Raw genomic sequence first — 12919 nt, 5'->3', positions numbered from 1 at the left:
TTAGCAACTGAATAAACTACTTCTGAAAGTTTAGAGTATAGTTCCTCATTTCAGAGGTCTGGACATATGAGGCTACCTTACACTTTTGACAAGGGTTGGGGTAATGCTTCTACATAAGTTTTGCAGTTATTCAGTTCAATTAAATTTTATTTATATAGTGCAAATTTACAACATATGCCATGTCACAGCACTTGACACAGTAAGATACAGTCTTTACGAATTTTAAACAGAGAGCAGAGAACCCAACAATCCAAAGTTGCCTTTGAATTCCATATGAGCAAACAGTCAGTGACAGTGGGAAGGAACCAAACGTTGCCTAAAATAGGAGGGAAAAAAATCTCTGATAGAAGTAGGCTCAGGGAAGGCGGCCATCTGCCTCAACCACTTACGTTTTTCCAATTGTCCGAACAGAAATGCTCTTGTTTCCAGTGCAGTTGTGGGTGACCCAATAGCTGAGTTGATAGAGAACACACCATACAGACCCCTTTCAGACATGAAACTGTTACTACTATTGTATCTAAGTAACTAGGTATCACTTCCAACACGGCAGTCTGAACTGCACTGTCACATTAACCACACAAGCAGCAGTACTTTAAGTTTCATGACGAGAAGTTTCAAGAAGATTTTTTCCACATTTCGTATCAATACTCCTCTAAAAACATTGCAGACTGCAAAAATCATTCCAAAATCAAAAAAACATCTTTCTCATTGACTTTACAATGTTAAACATATTAGGCTAAAAACTTAAATGTCCATTACAATACAACTGGACTGTGACAGAAACAGACACGAAGCTAAGCTTGAACAAAACAATGAGGAACTTCAACAGAAAAGTGACAGTGACACTAATTCTTAATGACTTCAAAGGGCTGATGAAGCTCAGCAGTGGTCCGTACCTTATTTATGAAATCATCTACAAGTGCAAAAGCACTGAGCAGAGAGTCCCTTGTTCAATTTGTGGATGCCCTTCAACCAACTCTACCTCTCAACATTTCATGTCTCTCTGACCTGCCACTATAACATAAAAGCATTCTCATAAATCAAAGTGTGTTTGAGTCATACGTGGCCTATCGGGTATACCCCCCAGCAACTGGGTCCCACTCTCTCTGCCACAAAGACAATTAGCATGCAAACTCACTGCCATAACAGCATTGAAGTCCAGGTAAATAGGGGTGCTAATTGAGTCAGACACTGCGTAATGGAACAACGCCGTTCCTTCAATCAATGCTTAACTTAAAACAGTGCTCCTCACCACCTCTATTCAGTGGAACTGCATTCATGAGCCATTTATTCTTGAACAATGCACACCTCACCCCGCCCCCGCTTCCATCACAAAGTACCACCCTGAAAAAGCATGTCCTCCTGGTTGCTAAGCAACTGAAAATAAGCGTGAGGAGTGTGGCCATCCTTCAGTAAGAGGAAAAATAAGGAGAAGCATAAAGAAGGAGGATAGTCTATTTTGGAAGTCTAGGAGACTCGATGTTGGCACAAGTGTGCTGATAATGAGATGTAAGAGGTGTGAACTGTACAAGAGAAATGGCATGAAAAATCCAAAATGTTCAAAAATGGTATTTTCTAAATGGTAGGGTGCCAAAAGCAATGTGCCCTTCAATTTTTGTCTTATTTTATGAATTTTGTTAAGCACAGATATCTGCAAGAAAGGATGCAACTGGGTAAATATCCTAAATGGTTCTATGGAGGAATCAGGGCAGAAAAGCCTCTTTAGGCCATAGTGTCTAACACCTCTGACAATACATCTTTCTTTTTCAGCTCAGTGGGTTTTAGGAACAGACCAGGATCATCGAATCATGCCTAGTGTCCCACCAACATCTCTGCGAGAACTTGCAAACCACCCAGTCAGAGGCCTTTGTACTGGTGGTCAGATTTAAACTATGGGTCCTTTCCTGACCTGACAACAATGAATTTACAGCACTAAAAGCCAGATGGTGTGAAAAATGGACTGGGTCCTCCAGACCCACCATGCATACAACAGCAGGAACACGCAGTCTTCTGACAAACAGACAATCATGCCGCCCCAATTTTCTCTTCAGAGGAACCAGACTACCACAAAAGGAAGGTTGGTGAGGCTTTGATTACCTCCACTAGGTCACAATTCAAACACAGTGGCAACATTCAGCTAACTGGGTCAAGAACACTCTGACTGTCACTGCTGACACCAACTGGCCAAGACAGGGAACTGTATTTCCTCTGAACCACTATTACTAGGCCATTAAAGCATGAACAATTACTGAATCAAATCAATTACAGTCAACTAGACTTATTCACACATTTTAATATGAATGTTAAAGCAAAACAAAAAATCTCATGAATATCTAAAACTGCATCAAATCTAATACAGCTTTAAAAAAAAAAAAACATATAAATGTACTTTTCCAATAGAGAAAGTGTGCATTAGTGTATACTGGGCCTTGCTCAGACCTTTCCTGCAAGTGGCTTCAAAAACAGAAATCCATGAAAGTAAATGCTGACAGAAAAAGTTTTGATAACACACAGGGGATGTTGGCTGTGACAGAAAGTCAGAACTAATCTGAATACGTGCAGACAAGCTAAACTCCATCAAAATTTAAGAAATTTGTTAAAGGAATATAGAACAGGGAAATACTATGCATTCATGTATGTAGCTTAGGTTAGACTATAAACAACAGAGTGTAATAGAAAGAAAGACATGACTCATGTACTGATTTAATATATTTTATCCCTTTCAAGCCCGTCTCAGACATACACTCCTTTCCATGAATCTGACAGCTTTTGAACGAGCCGGCTGCATATCTGTATAAGCCCCCTACTTACTTTTCTGTAAAGGCCACAACGGCAGTCTTACTTGACTGGACCTAAAAGTATTCAAAAATAATTTTTAACAAAGCCCAAGTCTGAACTGCACCCAGCCAGATTAACCGAAAGGCAGGCAGAAGTGACATAGTTAGAGTGGTTTTCAGGGATTTGGGAAAGTTTTTTTCTACATTTTAGCACCAATACTGCTCAAAAAACATCAACATCTCAGCAACACAGACAAAGACAAAACTATTTTCAAAATCTATTACAAACTACAATGGCCATTAAAATAAAACTTTGCTGCAAAACAAACAAGACAAGACTGTTCGGAGTTTACTGAATACCTGCAAGGTAGAGGTAGGAGGTAGAATCAATCAGGAATCGCACTTTGCACTTTTTCTTTACATCAGTCAGGCGAGCTTTCAGACACAGAGTCATAGCTTATAATCATTTAGTTAATCTTTTGATACAGGTTGAGTCCTGAACTCCATTGTAGCTGTTGGGAATTTTTTTTTTTTTTTTACAGTTTATAAGGTAGCAGTTAGATTATCATCACACATGGACTGCTTGCTTGTGTGGTGGGTAAGTCTGAACAAAGCCATGACAAGTAATAATGTAAAGTTTGCCTATGTCTGAATGGCACCATTTTACCAGGCTGATTAAGCCAGCAATGTTTCATATCACATGTCTGAAAAGGGCTTAACTGGACTGCGGCATTGCTCAGAATCAACTACATAGTGCCTTAAAAAATGTCTATCTGTACTGCAAGAGTGGTAGACTTTCCAGATAGACAACCAAATTAAATGGACTAAAAAGACACTAATATCCCATATTCTGACTATAGCTGTATGTTTTAGAGGACTGACACACTATCAGAAGTAGCCTAATCTAATGCCCCAGCTACCATATACAAAATACAATCTCAACTGAGAAAATAAATGCTATAAAACATGGTCCTTTCTATGCAACTGTGAAAAAATATTAAAGAACATACCTGATAAGTGCTTCAGGCAGACTGTATATGGCATAACACTGATTCTTGTTGAATTTATCATACAATTTGCATAAATTCAAATATGTGCAGGCAGTCAAATTTTACCTGCACTTACACACAGGTTACTGCACACGTCATTCATCAAACTGTCTTTGTATGTAAAGTAGGAAGACAGAATGAGGAACAGAGGGTGGGGAAATAACCACCTGCTTCATGTTAGCAACCTCTTACTGTGGCTGTTAGCTTTGTCTGATGAGCTAATCTCTTTGGCATAAAGCCAACCACTGTACAGAGTTTATTTACAAATTAGTTACTGGGGTCAACTCTCAAAGTAAGGGCTCTGCTGGGATGGAATAACACATGACATTGTCATTATTTTACCAACTTTGCAGCAGAAATGCACAGAAGACTTTTAGAAGCTGCATACACTGCTGGCTGATTTGGTAGCAAGTTACCCTCATCTGGAAGTCTGTTCTTAATTATTTAGCTGTGGAAACTGAAATCATTTCATCATACCACTATATCCTGTAAACAGAGAGGTACATTTCTTGCACTGCTGCAAAATCCACACAAACACTGGGAAAGTCTTGCTGCCTGTACTGTGGCCACAGATGATAAACTGTTGTGTTTCACAAGACTTTCAGTTTTCAATCTAAACTGCTGGTCTGTTACATTTACATAAAATGAGAGGGCATGCAGATGACTCTGCTGGAACAAAATATATAAAAAATTTCCACCTACTGAGTAGCAGTTTCTGTTGCACAGTTGACATTTCAACTTTGACCAAGCTAAAAACAATTGCTGTAAACTTTTAAGGTTTGAAGCTTCGCCTTCTTCACCTCTTATTGTTACGACTGCTATAGATGTAGAGAGGCTCATTGGATAGTTGATTTTACCTGGATTCACCTCATCACTGTAGTTCACTCGAAGTGGTATAATCAGGATGCCTACATAGCAGTCGTGACCTTTCCCTTACTTGGCCAAAGTAATCACTGGCATGGTGGGGGATATTGGAGCGTTTCCCTTGAATAGCTACTTTGGGAACTTCAAGGCACAAAAACCTAAAGGTTGATTAAGAGTTTGTGACATTGAAGTTTTCTTTGTGAAAGCAGACAAAAAGTGGGCAAAAAACAGACTTTGAGTGTGAACTTCTTTACAAGCAGGGTAGGGCAGTCTACCCCGTCAAAGGTAGGGCAAACATTTCTGGCTGAGATCATGTTACCAACACGGCGCACAGGTTCTAAATAAAGGTTTCTGACCAGTCTGATCTGGCTTTGTGGTGAAAGCGCTGTGGCTGCCTGTGTCACATCTCTCAGTGATTTCAGAGGATTTCTTTAATTTTCAAACTCACTGACACTTAGGTCAATGTTCAGTGTGATGTATGGAGATGTTTACTGTCATACCACAGTGGGCATGTTAAAACAAGTCTGTCTTTTACTGATATATATCAGCATTTCCCCTGCTTCCAGCGCTGTGGACCTTGTTCTCAGTGCAGAGGGTTAATTGGCCCATCCTAAGCTGACAATGTTGGAACCTTTTTGCAGTAAAAAGCCTGTAAGAAAAAAAAGTCTTCAAAGAGATTTTACTTCTAATACATGAATTCATTTGCTGGGGAATATGAAGCCTGGGAAAAATGTCCTGCAAAATATGTCTGAACCTAGATACAATTTATCAGCTTGCCAGCATTTTCCACAAAAACATGACAAAACATTTCTTCAATTACAGCCTAGCTCCACTGGTCACTGAGGGGTACTGGCTGTTGATATGGTGCCATGAAATGGTATGTAATTCTCCCTTTATGCTCTGACATTTTCAGTCTTATGGCTGTGCATCAAAATGATGACTCCTAATATAGAGCTCAGGACCAATCTATTTCAGCAATTGCACCACAAGCAGCTTTCTGCTGAGCTTAGCAATCTATATGGTTGTGAAAATGGACTAGTTTTTTTAAGCTCAGTTCAATATCTAACTTGACAAAACAGACAGTAAATGCTGGTGTAGCAACATATTAGATGGATGATCATTTACGCAATACAAAGTCTACACTGCAAGTATACAGGAAGCATAGTTGGATCAAACATACATCAGCACATCATGATTTTGATGACAGTGGATGATGGTGCAGTTCCCAATTTTGATAGAAACACAGTGAGGTGCAGGCCAAGGCAGGCTTCAACATCAACCAGAGGTAAATCTTCAACTTTTGAAACAAAGATACTTGATAAGTGCATGTTTAATTTTTCAATAATAATATGTCAAATTTAGAAAAAAAAAACGTATTCATGATGGTAATATATTACAACTATGTCACATACTGCATGGTAATGCGACATGAGAATATAGTTTTAACATTTGGTAAGTAATGATGTACACAGTAGATTGCAAATGTGCAGCAACATTTGTCTACTCTTTAGGGAAAGTCCTACATATCAGTGATTTAATCCAGTCCTCAATGTGATATGAGGAGTGTGCTGAAATGTTGTGAAACTGTTAACATGCTTCAATGGATCTGTTTTATTTGTTTGTGACTTAATATAGTTGACATTAAATTGAGCAGAAGTACTTTAAGCTGTGTGAAACCATTAACATAGGCCACTTGTCAGAATCTAAGGGCAAATTTGTTTCTTTAAGCCATCATTTCACACTGATGCCCACACAGGGTGAACCTATTTTTAATAAAACTCTTTATAAAGGCTGTACACATTCCAGCATAGCCACTAACAGCAGTCTAAATGCACTGCACTGAAATTCAGCCAAAAGATGTGTTACATTTTGAGTAAGGGGCACGACTTCTCTTACAACTGCTGAACCGGCTATGAATATGACTTAGCTACAACAACTTATGAGACTGAGCTGGACTGGGTCTTTTCCAGTCTGAGTCAGTTGATGCTAACAGTTAGTAGATAAAATCATATACTCCAGATTTGTCATCTAGTTCAACCATTTTTTTGTTTGTTTTTCAATGTTAAGTTGTAATATTGGCAACTGACATCAGCAACTAATGGTGTACTGGGGCGGCTGTGGATCATGGTGGTAGAGCGGGTCGTCCAATGATCAAAGGGTCAGCGGTTCAATTCCCACTCTCACCTCGTCATGTGCTTTTGTGTCCTTGGGCAAGACACTTCACCCACCTTGCCTCCAGTGCTGCTCTCACACTGGTGTATGAATGCGTGTGAATGTTGGTGGTGGTCGGAGGGGCAGTAGGCGTGAATTGGCAGCCACGCTTTCGTCAGTCTGCCCCAGGGAAGCTGTGGCTACAAATGTAGCTTACCACCACCAGATTGAGAATGTGTGAGCGAATGAATAATGGATCCATTGTGAAGCGCTTTGAGTGCCTTGAAAAGCGCTATATAAATCTAATCCATTATTATTATTGCTGGTTCATTACCAGCTTTTGCTTACGTTATCGCTGTTGTACAAAGTTCTCTCTCCTCCTGTCCCCTCCAAAGGACTTATAGTCCTACCCTCCTCTCCATCCAGGTTCTCAGCTAAACTTTACCAGCCTTTTCCATGGAAAAACACTCTGTATACATGCTGCCAGTGATCATACATATTTGTTTAGGCACAAGTACAGAGATTTTTCAGCTGGTTTGTTGCCTGAACCTTAACTGACCAATGTGTTACAGAGTTTACCCAGTCTTCGGGTGTTGATCCCTCCTGACAGTCAATGTCTTAAATCTGTACGAAAGACAAAGTTAATGGAAACAGTCTTTATGTGTAGTTTGTCCAACTTTCGTATGTTTCATCTAGTATTCATGCATGACCAAATGGAAAACAGCTTCCACCATGGTTGAAAGAGCTCCAAGTCACTGCAGATATGCAAATAAGAATATCCAATGAATCCCCTGGTGATCTCTATATCTAGCAGGATAAATATGTTTTACCTTTCATACCAAACTCCGTTTAGTGACAGACCCAGTTCACAAAATGCATACTGACAAACACAAGGTTATCCCAGGCCAAAATTTCCTAAAAGGTTATCATCTGTCAAGCCGTCTGATGGCTAACCCTGTGGCTTATAACCTGGTGACCCAGCTATCCTGTCAACCAAAATAAGCAATGAACTCCACACATGGACAACATGCAAATTTCATATTTAGCCTATTATAATCTGTGTCCTGTCTTCCAAATGGCTAATTGTAGTAACAAGTTTAAGACTGTAGTATAACTGGAACAAACAAATGCAGATATTTCAAGCAAAAGATGAATAAAACAAAGGTCAAGTTTCGAATGTGTGACGTAGCTCTGTGTAGTCAGACATAAAAATGTTTTGCATGGATCTTCACTTACCTTACCTAAGGAAATCTACTGAAAAAGACACCTTTTTACAAAGAATCCATACAACATGTTGCTCAAAAACAAGCCCTGCTGTACTCCCAAGAGGGATCTGTCTATGTTTGCTAGGGGGTTGCCAAAAGTCATATATGGAGAAGCAAGACACACCTAACTAAATTTAAATTACAACTGAACAAATGTCTGATGTGATAAGCTGATAAGCAAGTCTGAAGGGGAATTCCATAAGAACACATTTCTGATGGTAAATGGGAAAAGGGAACTAAGATGAAATATCAGCTGTATACACTGGTGTTCATGAGGAAGAGGAAGTGAAAGCATGTTATCAATACAACACGTTGTAAGATGCCATCTCTTGACCTTAAACAGAACATGTTGTTAAAAGGGTTGGTGTAATAAGCTGCAGCTTCAGACTACATTTGGTCATTGGTTATAATTTGGTGTTATCGTACTGTATTGTTCTCAACTGTTAGTCTTTGTTTTAAATTGCATTTTAACTTCAGTTTCAAACTTACTCTCAGTTTAAGGTCTGGAACATCAGGTCAGCTAGGGTACATTGCAGCCCTGGGTTTTCATTCAACATCCCTCTAAGAAGTTAGATAGGATAATATTTGCTGACCCTACAGTAAAGTCAAAAACATACTTTATTTGCATAATAAAACAACAAACAAATAATACTATACATCTCTGTATTTGAGCTACATACAGAAGTAAAAAGTGCAAAATGTAGCACATTAGCAATACCAAAAAGGCCAAATACTGCATTTAATCAAGATATTACGAGATTATTTGCTCACAGTGTACAAGGATGTATGCTGGGACATCAAAGCTGAATTTTGGCCATTTATATGTCATTTTATGCTTATTTGTCACAAAGCAGAAAGTGACATCTGACCCAGCCTGACTGTGCAGACAGGCTGGTTTATAGGAAGCCACAAGCAAAGAGCTCTGGATTTAAAGCAATTCAATTTTAGCCATAATCCTGTGGATAAAGTACAGAATGGAGGATGAGTTAATATTGTTCCAGGCATACACACACCTATTTTTCATTTGGAAATGCTGATATTTTACAGAGTAAATGGTTAATGACAACATTAATTTATGCTGACAGAGGATAGGCAATATGATCAGAGTGCATGAACAAAGCTACAATATGTTTTAGTGTTCAGAATGATTTTTAATAACTTTGAAGAACTGGAACTAATGAAAATCGCCATTTTTGCTTCCCCAGACTAATCTGGAGGACTGCGGTTTGTCAGACAGCTGATTCAGAAGGCAGCAGCAACATTAACACCTTTCTGTTCAAAAAGTGACAAGGTGACAGTCAGCAGCATGCTTCATGCCACATTAAACCTGTAGCATAAACTTCCAACGCCCATGCTCTTGGTTATGACTGTTCAGTTTCAACATGCGCGCGCGTGCACACACACACACACACACACACACACACACACACACACACACACACACACACACACACACACACACACACACCTCTTAAGCTCCTCAACCAGCCTATGTGTGCCTGCAGGCTCTCCTGCCCTCTCTAGTTCCAGCCAGCTGGCTTTCTGAAAGAGCACATTCTTCCATCTGCTGCTCAGCTCAGAGTCACAGGAGACTCATCATTGAGTAAGAAGCCACATAATGCCAACTAGACCACTGAGCCCACGTTGAATGACCAGCAGAGGTAAACACTTAAGGTCCACAAAAGTGACAAGTAGTGGTACACTTAAGATCTACGCTAGGGCTTACATTTACTTGGAAGTCATTTTCTTGCTTTAAATGCATCCATAATTGATGGGAGTTTTGTCTAATCTAGAGGAAAAGAAAACTTTGCAAACACACAGCTTTAAGAAACAGCCCCAGTGCTCGACAGACAGTGTAAACCCTGGAGTAACATAAGAGACACTCTGCACTGACTCATGATGGAGACCATAAAAACAGCACAACACTCTGCTCCTTTCAGTTGGCATGTGGTGCTCAGTCAGGAAAACTACTTACACGGCAGCTCTGAACGTCCTACTGATGCTCTAATATTCATTTAACATTATCACGTTTTCAACCATGAGGACTTCCATTTAAACTTGGCTAAGTGTTAGCCATTCACCCTGCTAGCTAACCGCTAACATGAGCTGGCTAACGTTTGCAAAGCAAGAAAACTTAAAAAAGCAAATAAACGGAAGCACAGTGAATGACATCGTTAGGGAAGTTAATAAGGCGACATGTGTGTGAGAACTTACCTCAATTTGTGTACGTGGGGAAGCCGCTTAAATGCTTATTCGGAGCGAGCATTTCTTCTGCCAGCACTTCAACATGTGTCTAGTATGCAGCAGCAGCAGCGGACTGTGTAGACGTGTCTGCAGACGGGGCTGGATGGCTAACGTTAGCTAACTGTTACCAGCTAGCCACCGGTTCGCTAACCTGGTCAGTTATCTCCCACCGCCCCAAGATGTCGCCCTCACTAATTCACGAATTCACTCAAGAGATGAGGCAAGTTCATGTAGCTGGCTGTCCTAATGAATTTATCTATATAGCTATTAAAAATACAGAAATATATTACTGTTCATTTCCAAGTTTTTATTCATTTAGAACATCTCACTTAAGAAAATACCAAGACGTATTTTTTTCTCGTACACACACGCGCGCACACACATTATATATATATATATATATATATATATATATATATATATATATATATATATATATAATTCCATGCAAATTCCACAGTTACATGGAATTACTAATTAACCAACTGCCCAAATTATTGGTTTGCCAGCTGTCAGCAAATATCTACTTTATTAAATCCATTTACGCTACAGTTAAAAAGTTTCGGGTCACTTAGAAATTTTCTTATTTTTGAAAGAAAGGCTTTTTTTTTTTTGCCAATGAAGATAACGTTTAATTAATCAGAAATACAGTCTGGACATTGTTAATGTGCTACATTACTATTCTAGATGGAAATGGCTGATTTTTAATGGAATATTTACATAGGGGTATAGAGGCCCATTTCCAGCAACCACTACTCCTGTGTTCTAATGCTACATTGTGCTAGCTAATTGTGTTGAAAGGCAAATTATGTTAGCATATGAATAAAAGTGTGGGTTTTCATGGAATATAAATAAATAAATTGCCTGGGTGTCCCCAAACTTTTGAACAGTAGTGTATTTGAACTGATAATAATTAGCAAGTACAACAATGCTGAACGAAAGTATTATTCACCAATTACATTGTTTTAGCAACTTTGCACTGACACTTTTTCAGTCTTTGTGTCAAGACACTACTTGAATATACAATAAATATGTACACAGCGTTAATTATCTTTCCACATTCTAGACTTCTTTTGTAGTTTCCTCTGTAATCTTGCGGTATATCGTTCTTCTTTTAGCACCTCCCAGACTTGGGCTGTGTTTTATTCTTCTCTGTCCAGATCCAGCTCCTATAATACTCCAGTCTGGAATCTGTGGACATCAGTCTGTTTCTGTCACTGTTTCATCAGCTGTTTGTCTTTCCAAATATGATTTCACTGTACTATCAGTGTGCTTCGGATCACTGTCTAAAAAGTAAACCTGTTTCTTATCAAATGCTTTCCAGAAAGAAAGGCATGATGAATCATCATCTGTTTGTACTTTTCAGCAATCATGACTCCATCAAATCAGATAATGTCCCCAAACCATGATAGACTCTCTGGCATATTTCACTGGAGGCTGGCAGCACTATCACATGTCACATATTGTCAACAATTGGACCTGGACATTTCAGACTTTGATTCAGCACTCTACAGGACTCTTTTCCATTACTTTTTACTGCAATCTTTGTGAGATTTTGTGTATTTTTTTTCAGCCCTGTTTCTCTCCCAAAAAGTGATTTCTTGGCTATTGCCCTTCCTCAAAGGCCATTCCTGAACAAACTTCTCTGCAGAAGGACCAACATGGCAACTCGATGAAGCTTCCGGATGCTGATTAAGTTTTTTGCTAAACTTCTTTATTTGGCTGATTCGCTCTTAAATGACATTGCTGATGCAAGATTAGAATTGTATGCTCATAAAATTGTGTATTTTTGGCATTTTGAATTGAGGTTATCAAATATTAGCAGGCTTTCAGTGAGTTGAACTCTTACAAAGTGTTCTTGTTAACGCTCATCAACAAAAAACATCAATCGAGACGTGACTTCATATAACCACACAAAAAGAACTCAATAATAAATGTCATGTCTTGAATGAAATCTGGTGCAATACATGACACAATTACTGCAGTAAATCTCATGGTGTCTGCCCAACAGAGAGGTCAAGGCATGTTAAGTACAAAGAGAGCTCACTAAATATTTGTCATTTACACCTGTACAAACAGTTTTTAATTCTGAGTATGTATTGTGTATTTCAGTTGTCTCGGTACACAGACAGCCTGTATGCTAAGTATAACTGTGGTAAAACAACTAATGTCGAGGCTGAGTAATTTTGCAGTAAGGTATATTAGAATGTTGTATTTGCTAACTGTGGGCAGTTTGGATACAAATGCAGACACTCATTTGAGCAGTTGATTCTGCGTTAAATTATGCAAGAGGCAAAGTGTAAAGACACCCTCACTGGAACTCTGAGTGTCCACCATTAAGGGCATGTTTAAGTTTCACTGCCGAAGCCCTCCACAGAACAGAATGGCTGGATGTCTAAAAGGATCTTTGTACACACTCAACATTATGATTCTGTCTCTGTTCTTTCAAACAAAAGTACAGTCAAGCAGAGCTCTGAAGTGTAACGCAGGTAGAAGATGGTTTAAGACCATAAAGAATCCTGGTGTTAAGTTTTTCATATCACAGTTTGATTCTTTCCTCTATAAATAA

General features: G+C 39.0%; 1 protein-coding gene across 2 annotated transcripts in view; it reads right to left on the bottom strand.

Moving 5' to 3' along the window:
* LOC110961023 (suppressor of tumorigenicity 7 protein homolog) overlaps window positions 1-10450 on the bottom strand; it is a 69391-nt gene extending 58941 nt beyond the window's left edge. Inside the window, exon 1 of one of the 2 annotated variants that reach the window (XM_051951903.1) lies at window positions 10321-10450. The gene's annotated coding sequence lies outside the window, so the exon portion shown is untranslated. The remainder of the gene's footprint in view (window positions 1-10320) is intronic. The other variant, XM_051951907.1, reaches the window with a different exon arrangement.
* Between the last annotated feature and the right edge of the window lie 2469 nt (window positions 10451-12919).

Source organism: Acanthochromis polyacanthus, chromosome 8 (genome assembly GCF_021347895.1).
Source record: "Acanthochromis polyacanthus isolate Apoly-LR-REF ecotype Palm Island chromosome 8, KAUST_Apoly_ChrSc, whole genome shotgun sequence".
NCBI lineage: Eukaryota > Metazoa > Chordata > Actinopteri > Pomacentridae > Acanthochromis > Acanthochromis polyacanthus.
The sequence above is the reverse complement of the archived record's forward strand: the minus strand, read 5'-3'. Positions and strand labels throughout refer to the sequence as shown.